A 21,293-nucleotide genomic window follows, 5' to 3' on the forward strand; every position below is an offset into this window, starting at 1 on the left:
TGGACGTTGCTGATCAAGGCTCTGTTGGAAGGTGGCAGAGATGGAGGGAGATACAAGCACACCAGTAACTGAGGGACAGAGAGAGATTGCGAAGCTGATCAGACACATTTTCATTCACACCATGCTCAGCTACATGCTGGCAGGCCACGCACACCCACATCCACGTCGGAAGCAGAACCCTTTTGCTAGCTTCAGAATTTGCACTTTAAAAAGTCAAAAAATGTATGTAGAAATGTCTGTTTTGCTACTTTCTATTGTCAGTTGATGTAATTAGTCATCTCTCTATCAGCTTATGAAAGCTTTATAATTTAAAACTATGGTACGCAACTATTTAATAATAATGAACGTCGTTACATAGTACATGCCATTGCCAAATAAGTTGATACAAAGCTACTTAGGGCTCCTGCACACTGGTTGCGTGGTGTGAGCGTGGCGTTTCTGTTGCGTGTCAGTTGCGTGGCGGCTGCGTGGATTTTTCTACGTCTTTGCACACCAGAAACGTGTCTGATGCGGCGCTGCTGCTGCTGCTATCCATGTCTGTACACATCTGTTGTTTCCCATTGATAAAATGAAACTGATTTGATTACAGCAAAGACAACGTCTGCAGTATTGACGGCAAAATAGGCTACAGAATATTTCGTTCTGTATTGACAGGTGCAATATTTGAAAATCGATTTTTTTTTTTTTTTTTTTTATTACATTTATATCTGCATTTATGTCAAAACATAGACTTTCAAACATCAAAAATGTCAATTATTAAATGTATTAGTGTCAAAATGACATATAAACATCTTTTCCTATTCTATTTTGCCTGGAAACGCTTCCAACATGCCTGCGTGTCGCGTGAAAAATAGGTGTCTGTCCTATTTCTAGCATGCACGCGTTTTTGGCGCGGCTCGAGCCGCGCCTGAGACGTGCGTGTCACGCAGGCAGTGTGCAAGCTCTAACCTGTTAACATGGGAGCCGAAATAAAAACTGACACGCCACACAGCTGACACACTCACGCCACGCCGCCAGTGTGCAGGAGGCCTTACTGTAAGCCTATCAGCTCCACAAAACTCTCTCTGTATTTCTCAGTAAGGCTAGGTTTACAAAATGGTGTAGTCTGTCGACTTTCGCGGGCAGCAGCTCGAGTAATGTGTTTCACGTCACAGCTGAGAAAGGGAAAACCGCAACGGTCAGCTTTGGAGACAAAGAGGAAATAACAATTACAAGATAATTACCTCTTCCAAAGAGTCCATGTGTCCTACTTGATTTGACGGCATAAACGCTACTAACAACTGCATGGAGGAGGGGTGGGGGTTGTGCGCAAATCAGCGCGATCACCGAAGGCTTGCGTCATGTTAGATTGTTGTGTTGTTGTCATTACTTAGAATTCGACAGAAACCACACACTATAGGTTTCAAAGTCCAAACACAGAATGTCTGGTCTTTGTCTCTTCCTGGAAGAATCATTTGATGCACAGGAAGTGATGGAAATAAATATGAGATAAAGTAATAGTACAGTTTAGTCAGCATTGGGCTGGATTTAGTCTATATCCACGATGGAAATTCCACCGGATGTCTTTTACCTTCCGCTTTCTTTGTGTTGTCATTTTAAACTGGATTAATGAGGACTATGGTTAACTGCTCCTCAGATTTCTCTGCAAATCCAGACAGCTAGAGTTTTTTGTTGCAAGACAACGACGACCTTTGAACGTATATATGTTCTGATTGGTTTAACGAAATGCCAATAAACCAGAGCACCTTTTTCTCCCATTCCGGATTGCTGTGTGGACTCACCAGACCCTCCTCCGCAGCGCTGTGGAGGAAGGTCTGGCAATGCGAGATTAGGCTGGAATTAAATAAATTTCATGTAAATATATATGTTAATGTCTCTGCAGATCTACCAAGAGAAGAGTGTTATGCACACATGCACACCTCTGAAATATAAAAAAAAAAAGTAAGAACTGTTTTTCCATTTATTGGTACAACTTCATAATACCCTGTTTTTCAAGGACAGTTACAGATTTTTCACAGGTAAAGGTACATAATGAATGAATGAACACACAAACACACACGCACACGCACAAACACACATGCACATAGGCATGCACACGTACAGTAATCTGAGCAGCAGAGTATCATCTGGTTAACCACATCCTCTGCCTCAGTGTGGAGAGGAGGAACCTGACACCCCATCGCCCTATATGAAAACTCCCTAGTCATCACTAATATGAGCAGGAATATCAACATTTAATATGTGCAAGGGGACTTCAAAGGTCATAGCAGGAAACCAGGATGAAGAAAAACTACATTTCTATTCTTGCAGATGAACGAAAAAGACGGAGCTTAAACAAACACCAACAATGCATCCACCCATGTGATACAAATTCACCTTCCTCTTCTCTCCCAAATTCCCTCTTCGTACTTATAGGGTTACGGCCGTTCTCTTAATACATCCATGGGTTACAGGGGAAGTCATGATGGGATAATTGTGTTTATATGGTGTTAAAGTTTCATTATTAACATTATCACATTTGCAGGCAAGGGACATATTTTCAAAAAATTCTTCAATGATGCAATTAGGGATGGTCTGGCATCTGACAATAGGCCTTTTTCACAACAAATACTTTAACTCGTCATAGTAGGAAAAGCATAGGTGTTACTTATAGCATTAACAATGGCTATGTTCTGTGGCCCGGTTAGCTCAGTTGGTAGAGCAGGCGCACATATATAGAGGTTTACTCCTCGACGCAGTGGCCGCAGGTTTGACTCTGACGTGTGGCCCTTTGCTGCATGTCATTCCTCTTCTCTTTCCCCTTTCATGTCTTCATCTGTTCTGTGGAATTAAAGGCCTAAAATGCCCCCCCCCCAAAAAAATAAATAAAAATTATCTTTAAAAAAACAATGGCTATGTTCAATCTCATCACACTAAACCATGACAGTGCAACAGTGAGCCAGCATGCACAATATCAGGACCCTGGAACCAAATCAGCTAAATGGAATTCGGCCATCATGTAGTTGATTATTTGCACCTGTGCTTTTCCTACTGTGACATGTTAAAATGTCATCCTTTTTAAAAAAAGAAAAAAAAGAGGCATTTTAGCTGCCAAAAAACATCTGAGAATGTTATCCATCCAAGTCTCAGATGACGGAGTTTCCTTGAATGCGTCTTAACAGCCTCTTCTTGCAGCCGCATTATCACGGCTACCTGGATTGTGGTATCCTAAATCTTCCTACAAAGGTATTTTTTTATTACTTATTTTTTCGATAAGTCTTTAATAATGTAAGGTCTCTAGGCTATGTGATTTGTAATTTAGGCCTAGTAAAACAAAAACAAAAAACATGCAAAATCAGTATGATTTCTGGCTACTAAGGGCCAGGGAAATCTGTAAGAAGTCTTTAATGAAGTTAAGTGTGTGTGTGTGTGTGTGTGTGTGTGTGTGTGTGTGTGTGTGTGTGTGTGTGTGTGTGTGTGTGTGTGTGTGTGTGTGTGTGTGTGTGTGTGTGTGTGTGTGTGTGTGTGTGTGTGTGTGTGTGTGTGTGTGTGTGTGTGTGTGTGTGTGTGTGTGTGTGTGTGTGTGTGTGTGTGTGTGTGTGTGTGTGTGTGTGTGTGTGTGTGTGGGGCTAGCTAGCTAATGTGTTAACGTTAGCAAACAGATGCCTACTTACACATCCGGAGCAACTTAAGCATTCATAGGAGTCTTGTGTATGGCCACTTGCCGATTATATTATTATAATATTCACTCTCCTTTTGCTCTGCTTTGCTCTCCACCAACTCCTGAGAATATTTTCCACCTAGCAACTAAATGCTCCACTATGTTGCTAATTGCTAGCAGCTTTTCGGTGCTGGGCGTGTAACTTAACGTTAATGTACGGAAAACTCACAACTGACACAGCGAATAGCCTAGCTACATCATACTCATACATTCAGTATTGCTGGCAGTTAGGCTACATTAGTTTCTATTTGAAGTTTAGTGTTACCCATGTCAAAAATATTCTGAGCAGCCTTTATATGTTCACTCAACTCTGTTTAGTAAGCTTTGTGGAAGGGGATGTAGCTCAGTGGTAGAGCGCATGCTTTGCATGTATGAGGCCCCGGGTTCAATCCCCGGCATCTCCAGTTGAACTTTTCAGTAATTTAGCACTTCGGGAATAATAAAGTCAACCTATCTATCTTCCCTCGCAGTCCCTTACAATGTCACCTATTAAACAGTCACACTGATTGAGGGAAGTCACAAGTAGCACAACAATTGGATAATTCTTAAATGAGGCAGTGAAATTATTAAAAGACGTACACATCATGCTCATTTTTTTCAGTTTCATTCGTACTTTGGGTTTCTAGGGTATGTGATGATTTGGGGCTATTTTAATTCCAAAGGCCAAAGTAACTTTATCAGGATGCATAGTAGGCCTATCCTGGATCCATGACATAACTGGCCTTTAAAAATAAAAATCTGTCTGCCTCTATGGGAATTTAACATAGGGGTGTACTTACTTATGCCCCCTGTATTTTAAGAAAGAACATTTATTTATTTACGATACATTATTCATTCACAAAGAAAAGTGGTGTCCTTTTAAAGGTTGGATTTTTCCTCATTTTTTTTTTAATTAAGGCATTAAGATCAATTTCCAAAAGATGTATTTTTTTTTTTTATTCCTCTTTTTAGTAAACTTTAGCATGGGTGTGTAAAGTTATGCAAGCCACTGTATTTACATGCTTTAATGTTATTTTTCCCCTCCTGGAAAGCCCAGTATGCTCGGATTGGCTTGCAAGAAAAATATGGCGCACTTTTGCAAAGGTAGTTCTCAAGCCATGGCGTGGGTTGATCTAGGCGGCCCACACAAAATTGACTGGATTGTCTTATTTCCCAGTATGGGTTGGTAGCACTAAAAAAGTTTTAATAGGAACGGCAATGGCTGTTTCGTAGTGGAGAGCTGACTCTAAATTAGCCCAGGCAGCCTGTGGTCTTTGGTTAAGTTCCAGACAAGGCCAACCACTGCCGGTAGAGATGATTTGTCAAGTTTCAAGGGAGCTGACCTTTTAAGCAGTGAACGTTATTGAATAGATGCACACATAAATGCTCACAGCAAACTGAAGTAAAGACATGAAGTCACACTGCAGGAACACCGATATATACACACAAGCAATCGCTGACATGAAACAAACATGAAAGGACACGCACGCACACGCACACACACACACACACACACACACACACACACACACACACACACACACACACACACACACACACACACACACACACACAAAAGCGGTGAGACAGCATGCCGAGTAATTAAGATGACAGCAATCAATCAAGCTGAATAGAAGCAGCCTTTTATCAGAGGAATGATTCCAGTAAAACAACCTTTATCATGTCATTTACGAGCCTCAACACTACAGGGAGCATGAGAAGACACGGTACCGCAGCCTGTATCGGGTCCGATGCTGCCACCTATGCGCACCCTGGAGCGGTGCGTCTGGTGATCCGCTGTTACGCACTTACGCAGCCAGGGGGCGCACTCACGTCACTAACTCTCTAATTCTCTCTCTCTCTCTCTCTCTCTCTCTTTTTTTTTTTTTTTTTTTTTTTTTTCCCCTCTACCAGGGGATGCCGGAGTCTAACCGCAGCTCTCCTCTCATTCATGCTGAGCGCTGCTCTCCTGTGCGCACGGAACTGCAAAGCTGAGCTTCGGAACCGGTGCTGCTGCTGCTGCTGCTGCTGCTGCTGCTGCTGCTGTCTGACAAGCCCGCCGGGAATGGAAATGTCTTCTGCTGCAACTCTGACATCCTAAAAAACATGCCAAGCAGGACGAACGCGAAGGGCGGTTTGATCAGTAAGTACAGCCAAACTTTTTTGTGGTTGTTAATCATCTCTCTTCTCGTCTTGGAGCTTTATGTTTTTTTTCCCCCCTACATCCGAAATGTTGATGACATTCCTCTCCTTCTCCAACTCTACCCCTTCCCTCTCCTTGCCTTCCTGTATACCCTCCGCCGATCTCTAACGTCATGAGCACACATGGAGCATCTTGGCTGCGGGAGAAATCCATCTTTTCTAGATTAATTTTGTTGCGCTTCAAAACATCGCATGGCTTGTTTTGCGCACCCGGGGAAAAGCAGCCTGACTCACTAGGAGGTTGCGGATGAACCATCTCCGAAATGACTGAACGTTTTCTTTCTTCTTCTTGGAATCGGTCAAGTTGTTAAAGGTGAAGGATTGTCTTACTTCACCGGCAAGGAACTGCGGATTTTGCATGCAGAGTGCAGTATGAACAGGCTGCTAGTGTATGAGCTCCACGGGGGTGTTTTATCTCCCACATGCCTGAGCTCAAATGTATGGTACATGTCAGATCGGAATGTTGTCGCGATGGTAAAGTGGTGCCAGTTTTGGATTTGGAGCTGTTGTGGTTTATTGTGATGATTCTTTGCTTAAAAAAATGGGATTGAACCCAGTATGAATATGAGCATCATTGCGCGCGCGTAAGACACACGAATTGAACTTGAAAACAATCTTTGCGTTCACTGTGTGCTGCATGTGCGCATATATCAGTGCACGTATGGAGTCTTGTGCAGTGAGACCGCGCGCGCGTGTGTGTGCGGGAGTGTGTGTGTGTGCGCATGCAGCTGTGTGCCAATTTGCGCTTCTTTAGATGCAAAATGTAAATGTGTGTGTGTGTGTGTGTGTGTGTGTGTGTGTGTGTGTGTGTGTGTGTGTGTGTGTGTGTGTGTGTATATTGTTTGACCTGTGTGTGTGTGTGTGTGTGTGTGTGTGTGCCCCTCACCCACCCACACATTAACACACACACACACACACACACACACACACACACACACACAGCTTCATCATTTTGGAGTCGCATCAACATGCTCTGACAGTTTTGTGTCACCTTATGAATTTTTGACTTGAAATGCGTAGGTGAGGCAGACGGGCTGGTTTAGAGAGACTACGGGCGCCAAGCCACCGGTTTGGCTGCCAAAGCACATAGAATAAAATCTCTTAAGGGTGCGTGTGTGTGTGTGTGTGTGTGTGTGTGTGTGTGTGTGTGTGTGAGAGAAAGTCTTTGCGTTTTCTGAATCTCCTCATCTTCTTTTCTGTCCCTTCATATCTTTCTCCAGGGTGTGTGTGTGTGTGTGTTTGAGGGAGAGAGAGCTATGGAGGAGATGCAAAGAGATGTTTACAGAAGAAAGACTTCTCCCCCTCTCTCAAGTTTGTGTGTGTGTGTGTGTCATGATGTGCCTGTGCTGGGACGCGTTGATAAGGCTGAAACCCTGAACATCACCTCCACTTTGGGGCTGAGGCGTGACATTTAATGTGACTGCATGCATGGTTATCGTGACATAATGACTGTGGAACATATTAGTTCCCGTTACACCCGCGATCCCAGTGTATTTAGAGGTTTGAGCCCGAAATGAGTCAGAATCCGACTCAGACGACAGCGGTGCTGCATGTGCTCTGAGCTGCCTGTAACCTAATTACCTAGTTTATTCTTGGGAGTCTTTTATTATTAATTTGTTCTCGGAGGAGATCATCCTTTCTTCACGCTCTCTATGCATCCACCTTTCTATGCATTCTGTGGGCCACTGGAACCAGTCTTCAGCAACATGTGAAGGAAGTTCTAAGATGATACTAGTGACTGTGGTGTTCAATCGCATATTTAAAGTAACCATATCAGACTTTCTTGCTGTTTTAAAAAAATAAATAAAAAATCTCTAATGGCCAAGACTACACTTATGTTTGTTATATGTAAGAAGTGATATGTGTGTTTGTGGTACTCATTAATGATAATGGATGTGGTGTCTAGGGCTGGGCGATAGGGGGAAAATCAGATATCATGATATCGATATTGCGGCGATATTGTAGGGTTAACAATTGGTGCTTTAACAAAATATCTTCACACTTAGATTTTAGATGAATATTCATCTGTAATGTGGATATAATGTCTAAGTGGGGAAAAGGCAAATAATAGAGCTAGAACAGTGTGGTAAGTTCAGAAAAGTCCATCACTTTACTGTAATGCAGCCTTTAAAACCAGGAAAAGACAACACTTATGTCATATCACGATATTACGATATCCAAAATCTAAGACGATATCTAGTCTCATATCACGATATCAATATAATATCGATATATTGTCCAGCCCTAGTGGTATCATACCGTACAGTGCCTGTAGCTACAGTAGGTACATTGACATTTTATGGCAATTTGATGTGATTTCTCTGGGATTTAATCAGTTATATATCCATAATATTCCAAAGCTTTGCAGTCATTATTGAAACTGTAGTTTCCTTTTAAGATTAATTGAGGTATATAATATGTTTTTTTATAAGGGGCTATTTAGGTGAACAGCTTCATTCTGTGTTCATGGATGTGACTTTGTTTACTGTTGACTGAAGTCTCATCCTTCTGGAGCTTTCTTGACATTGAGCTTTATGAGCCACATTATAAATGAGAACGGGCTTCGTGGGCTCACCTAAGGGGGGAAAGCCATTGTGCTTGGGGGGGTGGCACACCAACCACCAAAGGGAGTGTGAGTGGCTGTGGGTTCAGCTGGGTGTTGTGTCAGTGCTCTCAACCCTCAGTGGCTTAGACCCCGGCTGAGCGGAGATCTACAGATCGGCGATGCACCCTGCGGTCGGTCTTCGCCGAGCCGCTTCATACCTTAAGTGCCTGTCATAAATAAACCGAGCAGGAGAGATGGCAATAGCATGACAATAAACCAGAGTGAGAAAGCGGTTTTAACTCATTCCACACCCAGAGGAAGGGTGTGCCATTCTAAAATGTCCATAGGATGGACAGAATACATTTTTGCTGAGTTTATTTTATTTTATTCATAATGCCTTTAGAGTCTACATTTAAATGCTGTATGGGCGGCCCAAGCGGGAGCTGAAGCACCGACCCAGCAGCGTTGGAACCACGCTCTCGCCTTTTGAGCCGCTGATGACTATAGACTGCCAAGTAAGCTGATATTACATGGCGAAATACCAGTTTGAATCCCACATACACCAGTTGTTGTAACTGCTTTTGGAAAGGCAATTTATCTGATTAGCTCAGAGCAGCATGAAGATCAAATAACAGAGTGAGAGACTTCCTCCGTTGAAAATATGACAGATGTTATATGAAGGTGTATCAGTGAAACCTTCCTACAAGGTTACATACTCGATTATTGCCAAAAGGCATGATGTGTTGATAGTCTTTTCTCTCCCTGTGCTGGCTATATCAGTCTCTGTCAGTCATTTCAAAAAGGAGAGATCATCTTAAAATGCTATCAATATTTATTAGAAAAGCAACAGTTTGTTTAAAAATGAAATCATTGTTAAATATAGGCTCAGGAAGATAAGCGATAGGATAGCTCTCCCTCCAAGTATAGATGCTGGCGGTGGAGGAAAGCCAGTAGGTGCGTCTGCCTGATCTGAAGATAGTGGTGATGATGGACGTCTGAATGTCACAATGATATTTAAAAAGTAGCATCCAGCAGCCAATTGGCTGAAGAAACGCGGGCAGAAAGATGATTGGATGAAGTAAGAATTTGTGAATGAGATGAACTAGGGCTGCTCGATTATGGAAAAAATAATAATCACGATTATTTTGGTCAATATTGAAATCACGATTATTTAACACGACTACTCATTAACATTTGGATATAATGGATAGTGTCCAGGGTATAATCTGTTAGTGTCCTTTATCTCACAGAAAGAGTCTTTGGATCAGAATAAAATCTGTTTTACTACTGAGAGTCGGTTCAGCTTTACAGATATCACACATAACGTTACACAGCTAATGAACAGTTCCACAGACATAACACAATGTGCATCTCACATCACATGTTCACTCACTATGACCACTACTACTGTCATTACTAAACATTGTGCCAAAATATCAACAATAATGTCGCCGTCAATGGGCTTATTTGCTAGCTAACCTTAGGAAAAATCCAGCACATAGACGGTACCGTAGAGTAACGTAACGTGAAACAGGTGATTTAACGTCCCTGCTCATTTACATACAGTTTAACAACAAAACTAAATGCTGAGGGAACATTACTATGTTTTTTCATGTTGTTTTGAGCAGTATGCCTATGCACCCCCACTAAGCTGGAAAAAGTTTTAAACAGTAAGTGAATACAGCGTGTCGGGGGAATACAACGTCTACTACAGCAGAGGGGCCGCAGGGTTAGCTAACGTTAGCTGTTCCCAGACAACTGAGTTGGTTTTGCCTTTTTTTGCTCACCAAACGCTGCTGCCATCTTTACTCGCGCTGAGTTTTTAAATTCCAGCGGATTATATGCATACGACTTGCCTCCCTGACTGGCTTCGGGAGGGGCGGATGTGCGCATGCGCGTGTCATTCAGAACACAAGACAAAATAAGAGTGTTCTTGCAAAACAGAACATGGCAAAATAATCGTTTTTTCTCGATTATACTATTTTGGTGATCGTTGGGAGCCGAAATTGAAATCGAAATTCAATTAATTGCACAGCCCTAAGATGAACCCTGACAGGACGGAAAGTGGACGTGATGGAGAAGCATTTCAAATTAGAGGAATAATGTAACTAATTGATATGGAGCTGCTTCACCTCACGTGGTCTGCATTTAACAGCCTTTTTTTTTCCTTTTTCTTTTGTTATATTGACTCCAACATGAGTATTGGTGATACTACAGCAGTGTATTTTTTTGCCTCTTTTTCCAATGAGCCAGTGACGAAGTGTTTACAACTCCCAGTTTATGTCTGAACAGAATAGACCGAGGAAAAGGGTTGAGAAAAAGAGGATGAGAGCAAAAGAGAGAGAGAGAGGTGGAGAGAGAGAGAGAGAGAGAGATGAAGCGATGGAGCTTTTAAGTTCCCGGCACCTTTTTGATGCAGTAAAAGGCCAAGGCAGATCAAACAGGGCAGGCAGATTGAAATAGTTCCTCTTGTAAGGGGAAGAGACGCTCCAACCTCGCACAGATGTGACAGGTTACCGCCAGACGGAGGTAGCGTGATTGCAAACACTCTCTTTCCCAATTCAAAATAGGACTTGCGAGGAGCTTTTTAATTGTCGTAAGCATCCGCGTTCGGTATTTTCAAGCGAGACCAACGGCTTCTGGGTGTGTGGGGCAGTTATTTCCCATCCTAGTGTGAGCAAGGATAATTCTGTTGTTTTGTCAGCAATTAAAAGAATTTCAGCAACCCATTTTCTTCTGCTGCTGCAGCTTTTGTTTGTTGTCCCAAATGGCCAATTTCTGCCTTATGTTCTGTGCTGTCTGAACAGTTGAGGCTGCAAAATAATCTGTGTGTGTGTGTGTGTGTGTGTGTGTGTTTGTGTGGCCAAACAAACCTGCATTACTGAACTTGTGTTTCCTGTGCTTCTTAGTCTGACGTTCCCATATTTCTCAGACGCACACACTCGGACATCCCCCCCTTCACCCTCCTTCCCTCCTTGTATATATTTAGTGCTGGGCCAAGGTCAAAGTTAGAGAGCTCGGTTCTTGTTTTTTCCGTACATGGCTTTCAGATGCAGAAGATCTGTCTTCCGTTATCTGTAGTGGTGGTTCGACTTTCCCCCGGGCCATGGGGAGGAGCAGAGCAGGAGGGAAATGCAAAGGTGGACAGGGGGAAGGATAAGGCGATACAGCAAGGACTACTAGGCATCACACCCTCTATGTTTAAAGAACAATGCCAGCTGTTAATCTCTGTTGACGACTCTTACATTTGGCCTCATAGCACCAGGAAGGGTGCCTTGTACCATGATGAGAGAGAGAGAGAGAGAGAGAGAGAGAGAGAGAGAGAGAGAGAGACTCTCAAAATCTGCTGAAAATCTTTTAAACTGACCTTGTGTTGAGCTGAAATGAAGACATATTCAGCAACTGCATGGCCTATTTGTCGCTTAAAATGTTTTCAGAAACACGTTTCAGTGAACTATTTTAGTACAATATGAGATCGTATTCTGAACGGCCGCCATGACAGTCTGGCTTTCAATTTCCGGAGAAAACAAACCCTAGAGAAACTATTTGCATGTTTGGAAGTCAGAATTTACACAAACTGCACACTGCAGGCTTCTCTTTAACAAGCAAGCTGATGGCTGTTGCTTTGCACCAAATGACACCGAAGGAACAAGAGAAGTCGAAGATCTAACACCGAAGAGTCCGGCTTCCTTACTCAATGGTGTTCATGAAGTAGTTTGAATTGACCACTTTCTGTGGCTAACAACAGAAATTTGAGCAAAAAGAGAGAATCTGGGTGGTCGGGATGGAAACCACTTTTGCGTCGCAGCCTGTTTAAGATGCACAACTATAAAAATGTCGTACTTGACCTGGACACCTTGAAGAGAGAGAGAGAGAGAGTGGGGGCGAAAAAAGAAAGATTGGAGGATTTTTGCGCAACAAAGTGGAGAGAGGAGGGATAACTGAGGCCTGTGGAGGCGAGAGGTGGGTGAAAGTGGTAATATGGAGTATGCTCTGCTATCTGGGCTTGCTGGTAAGGCTTACTGAAGGAGGGCGGAGAATAGATGGAACGAAAGAGGCTCAAGAAATTGGAATGTTGGAAGGGTGAGAAGGTCAAAAGGTAATGATGGATGTTACATTTCCCTCCCACTTTTGGGCAATCTTTAACTGTAGAGTTGCAAATAGTAAAATGTAAAGTAAAACCAATAGGATCAGGAAAAATCCACAAGACAATGAAGGGTCTTTCGCAAACTATTGGGCAAGGTTTTTGTTTTTTGGTATCCTCTAATGTTAGCCATACATCATGCCGCTGAAGATGAACAAAATGCATTTAATATTTTAACCCACCATGTAATCCAATCTAGCAAACGCTAGTAAAACTTGGGAACCTTGCTTAGTGATACATTCACTCTATCCTCTATTGAGAGGGGTGTAAGGAAAGGGAGAGAAATACATGAAGGCAACAGAACATCAAGAGAATAAGCTCATGCAGAAAACAACTGAGGCGAGGATTTAAAAAGTGAGAGATGGAAGAAAATGAGAGAGGGAGAAAAGGGAGCTGGAAGTAGCGAGGCAAAGAGAGAGGCGGTATTCCTGACACTGTGACTCAGATGAGAGGACTCTGAGAAGGGGGAGGGGATGGATATACACAGAGGGACTGAGGCTAAGGTTGTGCAATTCAAATTCTGGTCTTTCTGGAAGTGATTTAAGATTGAGAGGAGCTCGAGAAAGGGAAGTTGGTAAAACAAAAGAGGCGAAAGGAGACATAGAGACAGAGTGACTTGGGTGACTCACTTGATGAAACGGACGTTGCTGGTTTTGATGACAAGGCCCAGACCCTTTACAATGTTTATCAGTCTGCTGTTGATCTTCCATGGTTAGTATCTTGTTGTGTTACCCTAGTACAGCAGGTCTTTGACTATAGCACCGTAAGGTGTTCTCAATTAGGACATCTCCAATGTGGACAACATGGCACACAATCAGACTTGTGGAACTACAATGGAATTGTTTGGCTCAGATTAGTTTGAAAAAACAACAACAATAAAGATATTTCAGTTAGCTGACTCACATGAAATAGATTACGTGTGGAATATGTACAGCGATTTTCACTCCCCGCAGAGAAGCACCCAGCTCGGTGCAGCGGGGAGTGACCATGGTAACTTCCTCAGAGCCTACAGGTGGATGCTAGAGGAAGAGGGTGGGGTTTCTTCCCTCGTAGTCTATCGACGACACTGCACTTCCTGGATGGTTCAGGTGCCGCCGGAAAATTCCGCCAGATGTCCCTCATTTCGGCCGGATGTCCGTCCCCTTCCGCTTTCTTTGTGTTGGCATTTTAAACTCCGGTAGATTTATGAGGACTAACGGCCTCCTCAGATCTCTGCAGGGTAAATCCAGACAGCTAGCTAGACTATGTGTCCAATCTGAGTTTTCTGTTGCACGACTAAAACAACCTTTGAACGTACACACGTTTCACCAAAACAAGTTCCTCCCCGAGGCTGTTTTGCAGACACACCGTTGCTCCCTCCGGCGCCACCCAATTGTGGTTGGTTTAAAGAAATGCCAATAAACAAGCGCACGTTTTCCTCCCATCCCGGAATGCTGTGTGGACTAGCCAGACCCTCCTCCGCAGCGCCGTGGTGGAAGGTCTGGCAATGCGAGACTACTCCCCTCACAAATGATTTTGGCTGAGTACAGACTCCTTAGGATTGGCTCAGGACATCTCTCGTGGTTACGTATTGTAACCTTGTATCATACAATACATTTAGCAAATAGTTGGTCTACTATTCAAATCTCATGTTTTTTTTTATTCAATATTGGTCAAAAGACCTATTGTTTGAGAGACATTTTCAAAGAAACAAAATGCTTAATATTTTTTATTATTGCAGTATAAACAATATAGTGTTTTTAGTATCCTGGAGAGTGTAACTTCACTTTCAGTGCAATGCCAAGCTAGGGCTTACTCGACTGTTTGATTTCACCCGCTGGGAAAAACATAACAATCCAGAGTTCAGTCATTCCCCACACTGTGGTGCCAAACAAAGCTCACCGGGAGTCCAGACAATATTCATATCCATCAATTTCAACCAAAAAAAAGGAAAGAGACAGACAATTACAAACAAAAAAACGGCATCTGTATGAGTGTTTCATCAAGCTGCCAACCGAAACAATTTGCCAGCTGAAGAAATGTATGAGGTAAACTGACAGCGCCGTTGATCGTGTGTTTTAAGCATTTTGGGAGGATGGTCCCACTTGGCCTGCTGTGAGAGAGGGAGGGAACTGCGGGGAACTGACAGGAATGACAGTCAGGGCAAAAATGTGCTGAGTCGGTGAATACAATGACACTCCCCCAATCAACACACACACACACACACACACACACACACACACACACACACACACACACACACACACACACACACACACACACACACACACACACACACACACACACACACACACACACACACAGGCTCATCTCATTTTGCTGAGTGCTTAGTCAAACACAAACCTGTATGTGTGAGGGAGGGGTGTCTGTGAGGTTTTGTGTGTGTGTGTTTGAGAAATAGGATCAGTGTCTCTCGGCTCCCATCACGAGAAGCGTAGCTTCCAGGTTCAGCGTTTTTGCTCAAGGACACCTCAGCCGCAGGTGTTTTTTTTTTTGCATCCTTACACAGTCTCCGTAAGCACATGAATATTTGATCGCTTTGATTGATTGTTTAATTGACTTTGCACCAAACTGCGCGACTGCTCCACCAATGTCTCTCTGGGGAATCAGGCTTCTGGTGCGGAGAGGTCCAACATCTCAGGTGTGTGACATTCTTTTTGCCCCCGAACTGTCGGAGAAAGGAGAGGTACAGTGCAAAGGAGTCGGACTCCTGCTTGAAGGCAGCGGCTTTTTCTTTGTTGTGAGATATGAACTTGTTGTTGTTGTTGTTGAGAAATGAACTCTCTCCGCTTAGTTCAAGCCTCCTAGAGCGAGGTTCTGCCCACCTACCTCTGTTCTTCCTTTTGACTTCGTATGCAGTTCTGCCAGCTTTCAATTCCCCTGTGTTCTGTCTTCTGAAAGAAGGATGTGGCTGATAAGACCGAGAAACGGTGTAGTGTTGATAGTAAATGCTTCTCAATCCCCCACAACAAAGTGAACCACGGGGTCGAAAACCTGTTGAAATCTATTTGAGGCACCGTGAGGTTTACTATTTGAAAGCTGGCGGCGCTCAGGCATCTCCTTGGCCGTTAAAATTGCCCCGCGGATCGCTACCTTCATAAGGTGGTGATGCATGGGAAACCATTTTAAGGCAGCGCAGACAGGCAATTTAGCTTTTAACAGACGCAGGGGGTTGCAAATGGACCAAAATTGGAGAGAAAGTGTTGAGTTTTGTGGAAGCAGCAGTGGCACAACAACAGGAGCACTTTTTTTTCTAGTGAGATGAATTTACTCAGTAACCTCTTCCTAATGGGGCTGTCTATTATTTCCTGTTTTTATACCTATCTCTATTTCTCTCTCTTTCTCCACAGCTACAGTATTGTGTGCTATCATTTTGTGTTTTCCTCTCCTCGCCTCTTTATTCTCTCTCTGCCTCGCTTTCAATTTGTCCTTGTCCTTCAGGATTTTCAAATTCAATTCAAATATTATTTAGAAGTTGTAGTTATTTAAGGTCTTTTTCATGTCTTTCACTATGTAATAACAGTTGCCTTTGTCCAGTATTCCATTCAGCCAGGCCAGAGTTATGAGTACAGCTGACATTTGATCTGATTTCACACAATTAAGGTCAACAGACACTGTGGTGTATGTTGGCATCAAAACACCCACGCCCATTATTTTCTACAGTATAAGCCTAGACATTGGCAACGTCCGGCTTCAAAATACATGCAGAGGGAAGTAAACAAGCTGCAATTTCTTGCATCTGACTTGTAAACCCATGCAATAACATTGTTGTGTATATAAAGGATTTCACTTTTTATACGTTGTTGGACAGCTTTTGCCGGCAGTGCAGTACTCCCGTCCGGTCGCAAGATGTTTTATGCATCGTCTTGGATTTGTCTCTAAGTGTTTTCAATCAGACCGGTCTAGGTATCGGTCTTTGGTTTTGACTGACTGCAGCTTTTTAGCCACGTTAGCGGTTTGTCTAACTATGTTGGTCGGTCTGTCGGTCCACCACTTTGATCCTGACTGAACGTTCCTGATCTCAGCAACGTTTGGATGGGTTGCCATGAAATGTTGTACGGACGTTCACGTTTGCCACAGGATGAATCCAATTGACTTTGGTAACCACCTGAGTTTTTCTCCAGCGCAATCATCAGGTCGACATTCAAAGTTATCCAACGCTTGGATTTATGGCAAGTAACCTGCCGAACTAATGACTTCCCCATCAGCTCAGCTCTGCTTTCTGTTTAGTGCAAATGTTAGCATGCTAACTAGTCTATATTGACGTCGATTCATTTAGGGGATTGCTCCGGTGGCGCCGGAAGATTCTCCGGATGTCCCTCATTTTCGGCTGGTTGTCCCTAACCTTCCGCTTCCTTTGTGTTGGCATTCTAAACTTCGGTGGATTTCTGAGGACTATGGTTAACTGCCTCCTCAGATCTCTGCAGGGTAAATCCTGACAGCTAGATAGACTGTCTGTCCAATCTGAGTTTTCTGTTGCACGACTAAAACTACTTTTGAACGAGCACATGTTCCACCCAAACCAAAGTTCCTTCCCGAGGCTATTTTGCAGAGACACCGTTATTTCATCTGGCGCCGCCCAAGACGATTGTGATTGGTTTAAAGAAATGCCAATAAACCAGAGCACGTTTTTCTCCCATCCCGGAATGCGGTGTGGACTAGCCCGACCCTCCTTCGCAGCGCTGTGGAGGAAGGTCTGGCAATGCGAGACTACATGCTAACATGCTCAACCAAGCTGGTGAACATGGTAAACATTAAACCTGCTAAACATCAGCCTGTTAACTAGAGATTCACCGATTACAACTTTCTAGGCCAATTCTAACTTTATTTAATTCTAACTAATTTTCTAACCACTTTACAACGCACACAAATATTTATTTTCTATCTTTTCTTTAATAGAACATTTTGCACAGAACCTAGAAAATTTTTTGAACAGATAATGGATCACTATAAAATAGAACTATATAAATTACTCCTGATGTGGGAAATTCACACACATCTAAAGTGCAACGTTAGAACCATTTCCTTCTTTTCATATCCAATATCCAACAAAAAAAATGTGATTTGGGTTTTTGGTGTCGTCCCTCCATGCCCTACTTTTTCCTTGCAGGTGTTGCATATTGCAAACTTGTTATCTTCTGCACACAAGCTGAAGAATTTCCAAACAGCTGACGTGTTGCAGGTTAATTCACGAGGTTCTCTACATGTGCGAGAATAGCGCGGACACGCGCTTCACACCGCGAGCGGGTACACGCGACACACGGCGATAAAACGTTGAGAGAAAGGAAAAAGAGACTGTGCTGTCGTGTCCGTGTGTGCGTGCGTCCTTGAGAACTGTAACTCGTATAACTTATGTTGTCAGTTCCGGTCACCGGCCGGTCTATCGGTGCATCTCTACTGTTAACATTGTCATTGTAAGCTTGTGAAACTGGTCACACTTTGACTTTTCTCAGCCTTGATTTTGTCAAGAAATATGTTGAGATGATCCTGTAGAACCGGCCAGTTTAAATAAATGGCTAGATTTCTTTTTAATTGCAGGTGACACATGCCACATCAACATACATTAATGCTCCAGAAAAGCATCAATTCTACCCCAGATACTGTGTCGTGGCTACTGTTGGCTGTTCTGTGTGTCTGGTGTGTGATACAGATGAAAGTCAAACCAATCAATTTGAAGAAACTCTGCATCTACTGTGCTCCTACCATCCTTTGTATACTCCTTATGAGTCCACGTTCTCATCCATTCAGTCTCTGTATCTGTTCTGTCCCCCCCCACCCCCCCAATCCTCTCTATCTGACTAGTGCTGTTGGTTTTAGAGATCTCAGCAGACTGACTAGAGGAGGCTTTGCTGCAGGCAGCTCCTTCTCCCTAATGAGAGAAACGGAGCCATTCACTGCATACACTTTTTCGCGCTGTGTGTGTGTGTGTGCGGGTGCACGTTTGTGTTCGTAGCAGCATGTGCCTGTGTGTGTGCGGTGGGAGGGTTTGAGTGTTTATGTATGTGGTTTTGTGAAATTGGTTGTGTGAAATATTATGTGTGTGTTTAAGTCAGCGTCTTTTTGTGTGTAGCTATGGGGTTTGTTTTTCAGCATTTGTGTGTGTGTGTGTGTGTGTGTGTTGTGTGTGTGTGTGTGTGTGTGTGTGTGTGTGTGTGTGTGTGTGTGTGTGTGTGTGTGTGTGTGTGTGTGTGTGTGTGTGTGTGTGTGTGTGTGTGTGTGTGTGTGTGTGTGTGTGTGTGTGTGTGAGTGAGATGCTTCGCCTCTCCACACACTGTTTCAAATTCTTTCCTCTTGTGAAACCAAGGAAACTGTTATGTGGCTGTTGAACACAACATTTCATTTTCCCACTGTGTGCTGATGTAGTTGACTGGCTTCCCTGTTTGCTCCTGGGGGAATTCAACTCCATTTTTCTTCTTATGTAGAGCTGTATTATAAAGTCAGTTCATGCATACCTGCACCTTCTGTACAGCTTTATTATGAAGTCAGTTCATGCGTACCTGCACCTGTGTGTGTTTGACATGATACAATGTGTTCAATAAGGAGTCCTTTCTTATACACACGTTTAGTCACAATTACCTTGGATTCTTGTCTCTCTTACATAAAACCAATCACAACAATTGAATTAATAAGCTATTCCTGCAACTATTAATTCTTTTCTAAATTTTAAATAATTTCTTAATTATAGTGTCTTAATAATTGATTAATCATTTAGTATAATTGGGAAAATGTATGAAAAATGCCCATCACAACCCAAGTTGACATTTTTAGTTTTTGATTGGCCAACAGCCCAAACCTCCAAATATATTTGGTCGTCAAAACATGATAAAATATATATGTATAATGATATACAGTGTATAATCATATACAACACTACAATCCTCATATTTGAGAGAAGCTGAAACCAGCGATTGATTATTAAAATTGTTGATAATTCTGCCAGTTGACTAATCGATTAACTAAATAATTGTTTCAGCACTATAACAAACCAAATAATGTAAAGTTTGTTTCATGGTATAGGTGGTGGTAGGAGAAAGAGCAAGTACAAATTAGGTGTATGATACCATGGTATCCATGGCACATTTGTTAAAGTTGTGTTTTTTCACAAAAATGCTACACTTTTGCCTTATTTAATCAGCGGAATACACCCATCTGTATGTTACCACAGTAAATTGTGATAAGTTAACACTTGGGTATAAAAGAGATGATTGTCTGACTCTGTGCTCAATCTGCCTTAAAGCTTTAGTGTATAACTTTTTGATATTATTGAACGTCCGTTACATTCAAGCCATTGCCAAAATGAGTTGCTACAAAGCTAATTAAGACTATCAGCTCCACACAACTCTCTCTGTATTTCTCAGTATGGCCATGTTCAGGAGATTGTGTTGTCCGGTGACTTTCCCACATAGAAGCTCGAGTGAAGATAATTACCTCTTCTGAAGAGTCCATCATGTTTTTTTAATCCTCCGTGTCCTCCTTGGCTACTAGCAACTGCGTGTAAGAGGGGTGGGGAAGCGTGCGCGATCACGGAAGGCTTGTATCATGTGGACGCGTCTACAGGTTGTTGTCATTACTTAGAATTCCTCATGGGGGTGACCGAAACTGCGCACTATAGCTTTCAGTTCACCTATGATCACATTACAAAACATAATCACACTGAAACATCTTGGCAGCTCACGGTTGATTCTCACATTGTTTTACTGGTTGCTACCGGTCATGTTTACTACCTTAAAACACCTGCATCATGTTTCACCATCTTAAAGCGCCCATATTATGCTCATTTTCAGGTTCATAATTGTATTTTGAGGTTGTGCCAGAATAGGTTTACATGGTTTACTTTTCAAAAGACACCATGTTTTTGTTGTACTGCACATTGCTGCAGCTCCTCTTTTCACCCTGTGTGTTCAGGTCTCTGTTTTAGCTACAGAGTGAGACATCTCACTGCTGTAACATCTTTGTTGGCAGTCGCAAATGTGCAGTAGCTAGGTAAGGATCATAATAATAATAATAATAATAATAATAATAACAATAATAATACATTTTATTTAAAGGCGCCTTTCTCGGCATTCAAGGACACTGTACAGGGATACATAAGACATTTAAGAGCAGCTAAAAATAAAAATAAAAAACAACAATAGAAACAACAGAAAGAGGCAGAGCAATTGACATCAAGTGGAATAGGCAGTTTTAAACAGATGTGTTTTGAAATGGGGGAATGAATCGATGTTTCTGAGTTGGGGTGGTAATGAATTCCAGAGACGGGGAGCAGAGCGGCTGAATGCTTTTAACACATCTACTTGATGTGGCTGCAGCGTTATTAAGGTGGCCTAAATGTTTTAAGAAGAAAATGTCACTTCTTAAAACAAATGTTTTAAGAAGAAAATGTCACTTTGGGCTCTGGAAAATTGCTTCTCACGGGTTCCTTTCGCATTTTACAGACCAAATAATTAATTCATAAATGGAGGAAATAATCTGCAGATCAATCGATAATGGAAATAATATGTATTTATTTTTTTTACAGTAAATGTCATTGCAACTAAACCGTATTAAACTTTAATTTACAAACAAAACAAAATGTTTACTAACATTAACCGTGTATCATGTCTTTTTGCTTAAGAAGTTGAAATATCTTCCCATAATCTTAAAATAAAAAGAATCTGTAGTATGATTTGGAACACAAGTCAATCACTCCACTGTCTATTCAGAAGTCATCTTACGTTAGCCAC

At 42.4% G+C, this 21,293-nt stretch overlaps 1 protein-coding gene and 1 non-coding gene across 2 annotated transcripts in view; both read left to right on the forward strand.

Annotated features, from left to right (window-relative positions):
• Nucleotides 1–4,032: 4,032 nt before the first annotated feature.
• trnaa-ugc lies at nt 4,033–4,104 on the forward strand. Its single transcript has one exon. It is a non-coding gene; the product is annotated as a tRNA-Ala (tRNA).
• Nucleotides 4,105–5,593: 1,489 nt separating this feature from the next.
• LOC120559298 (plexin-A1-like) overlaps nt 5,594–21,293 on the forward strand; it is a 296,826-nt gene continuing 281,126 nt past the window's right edge. Inside the window, 1 exon segment of the mRNA XM_039800924.1 lies at nt 5,594–5,822. The gene's annotated coding sequence lies outside the window, so the exon portion shown is untranslated.

The sequence above is a fragment of the Perca fluviatilis genome, chromosome 5 (assembly GCF_010015445.1).
Source record: "Perca fluviatilis chromosome 5, GENO_Pfluv_1.0, whole genome shotgun sequence".
In the NCBI taxonomy this organism is placed as follows: domain Eukaryota; kingdom Metazoa; phylum Chordata; class Actinopteri; order Perciformes; family Percidae; genus Perca; species Perca fluviatilis.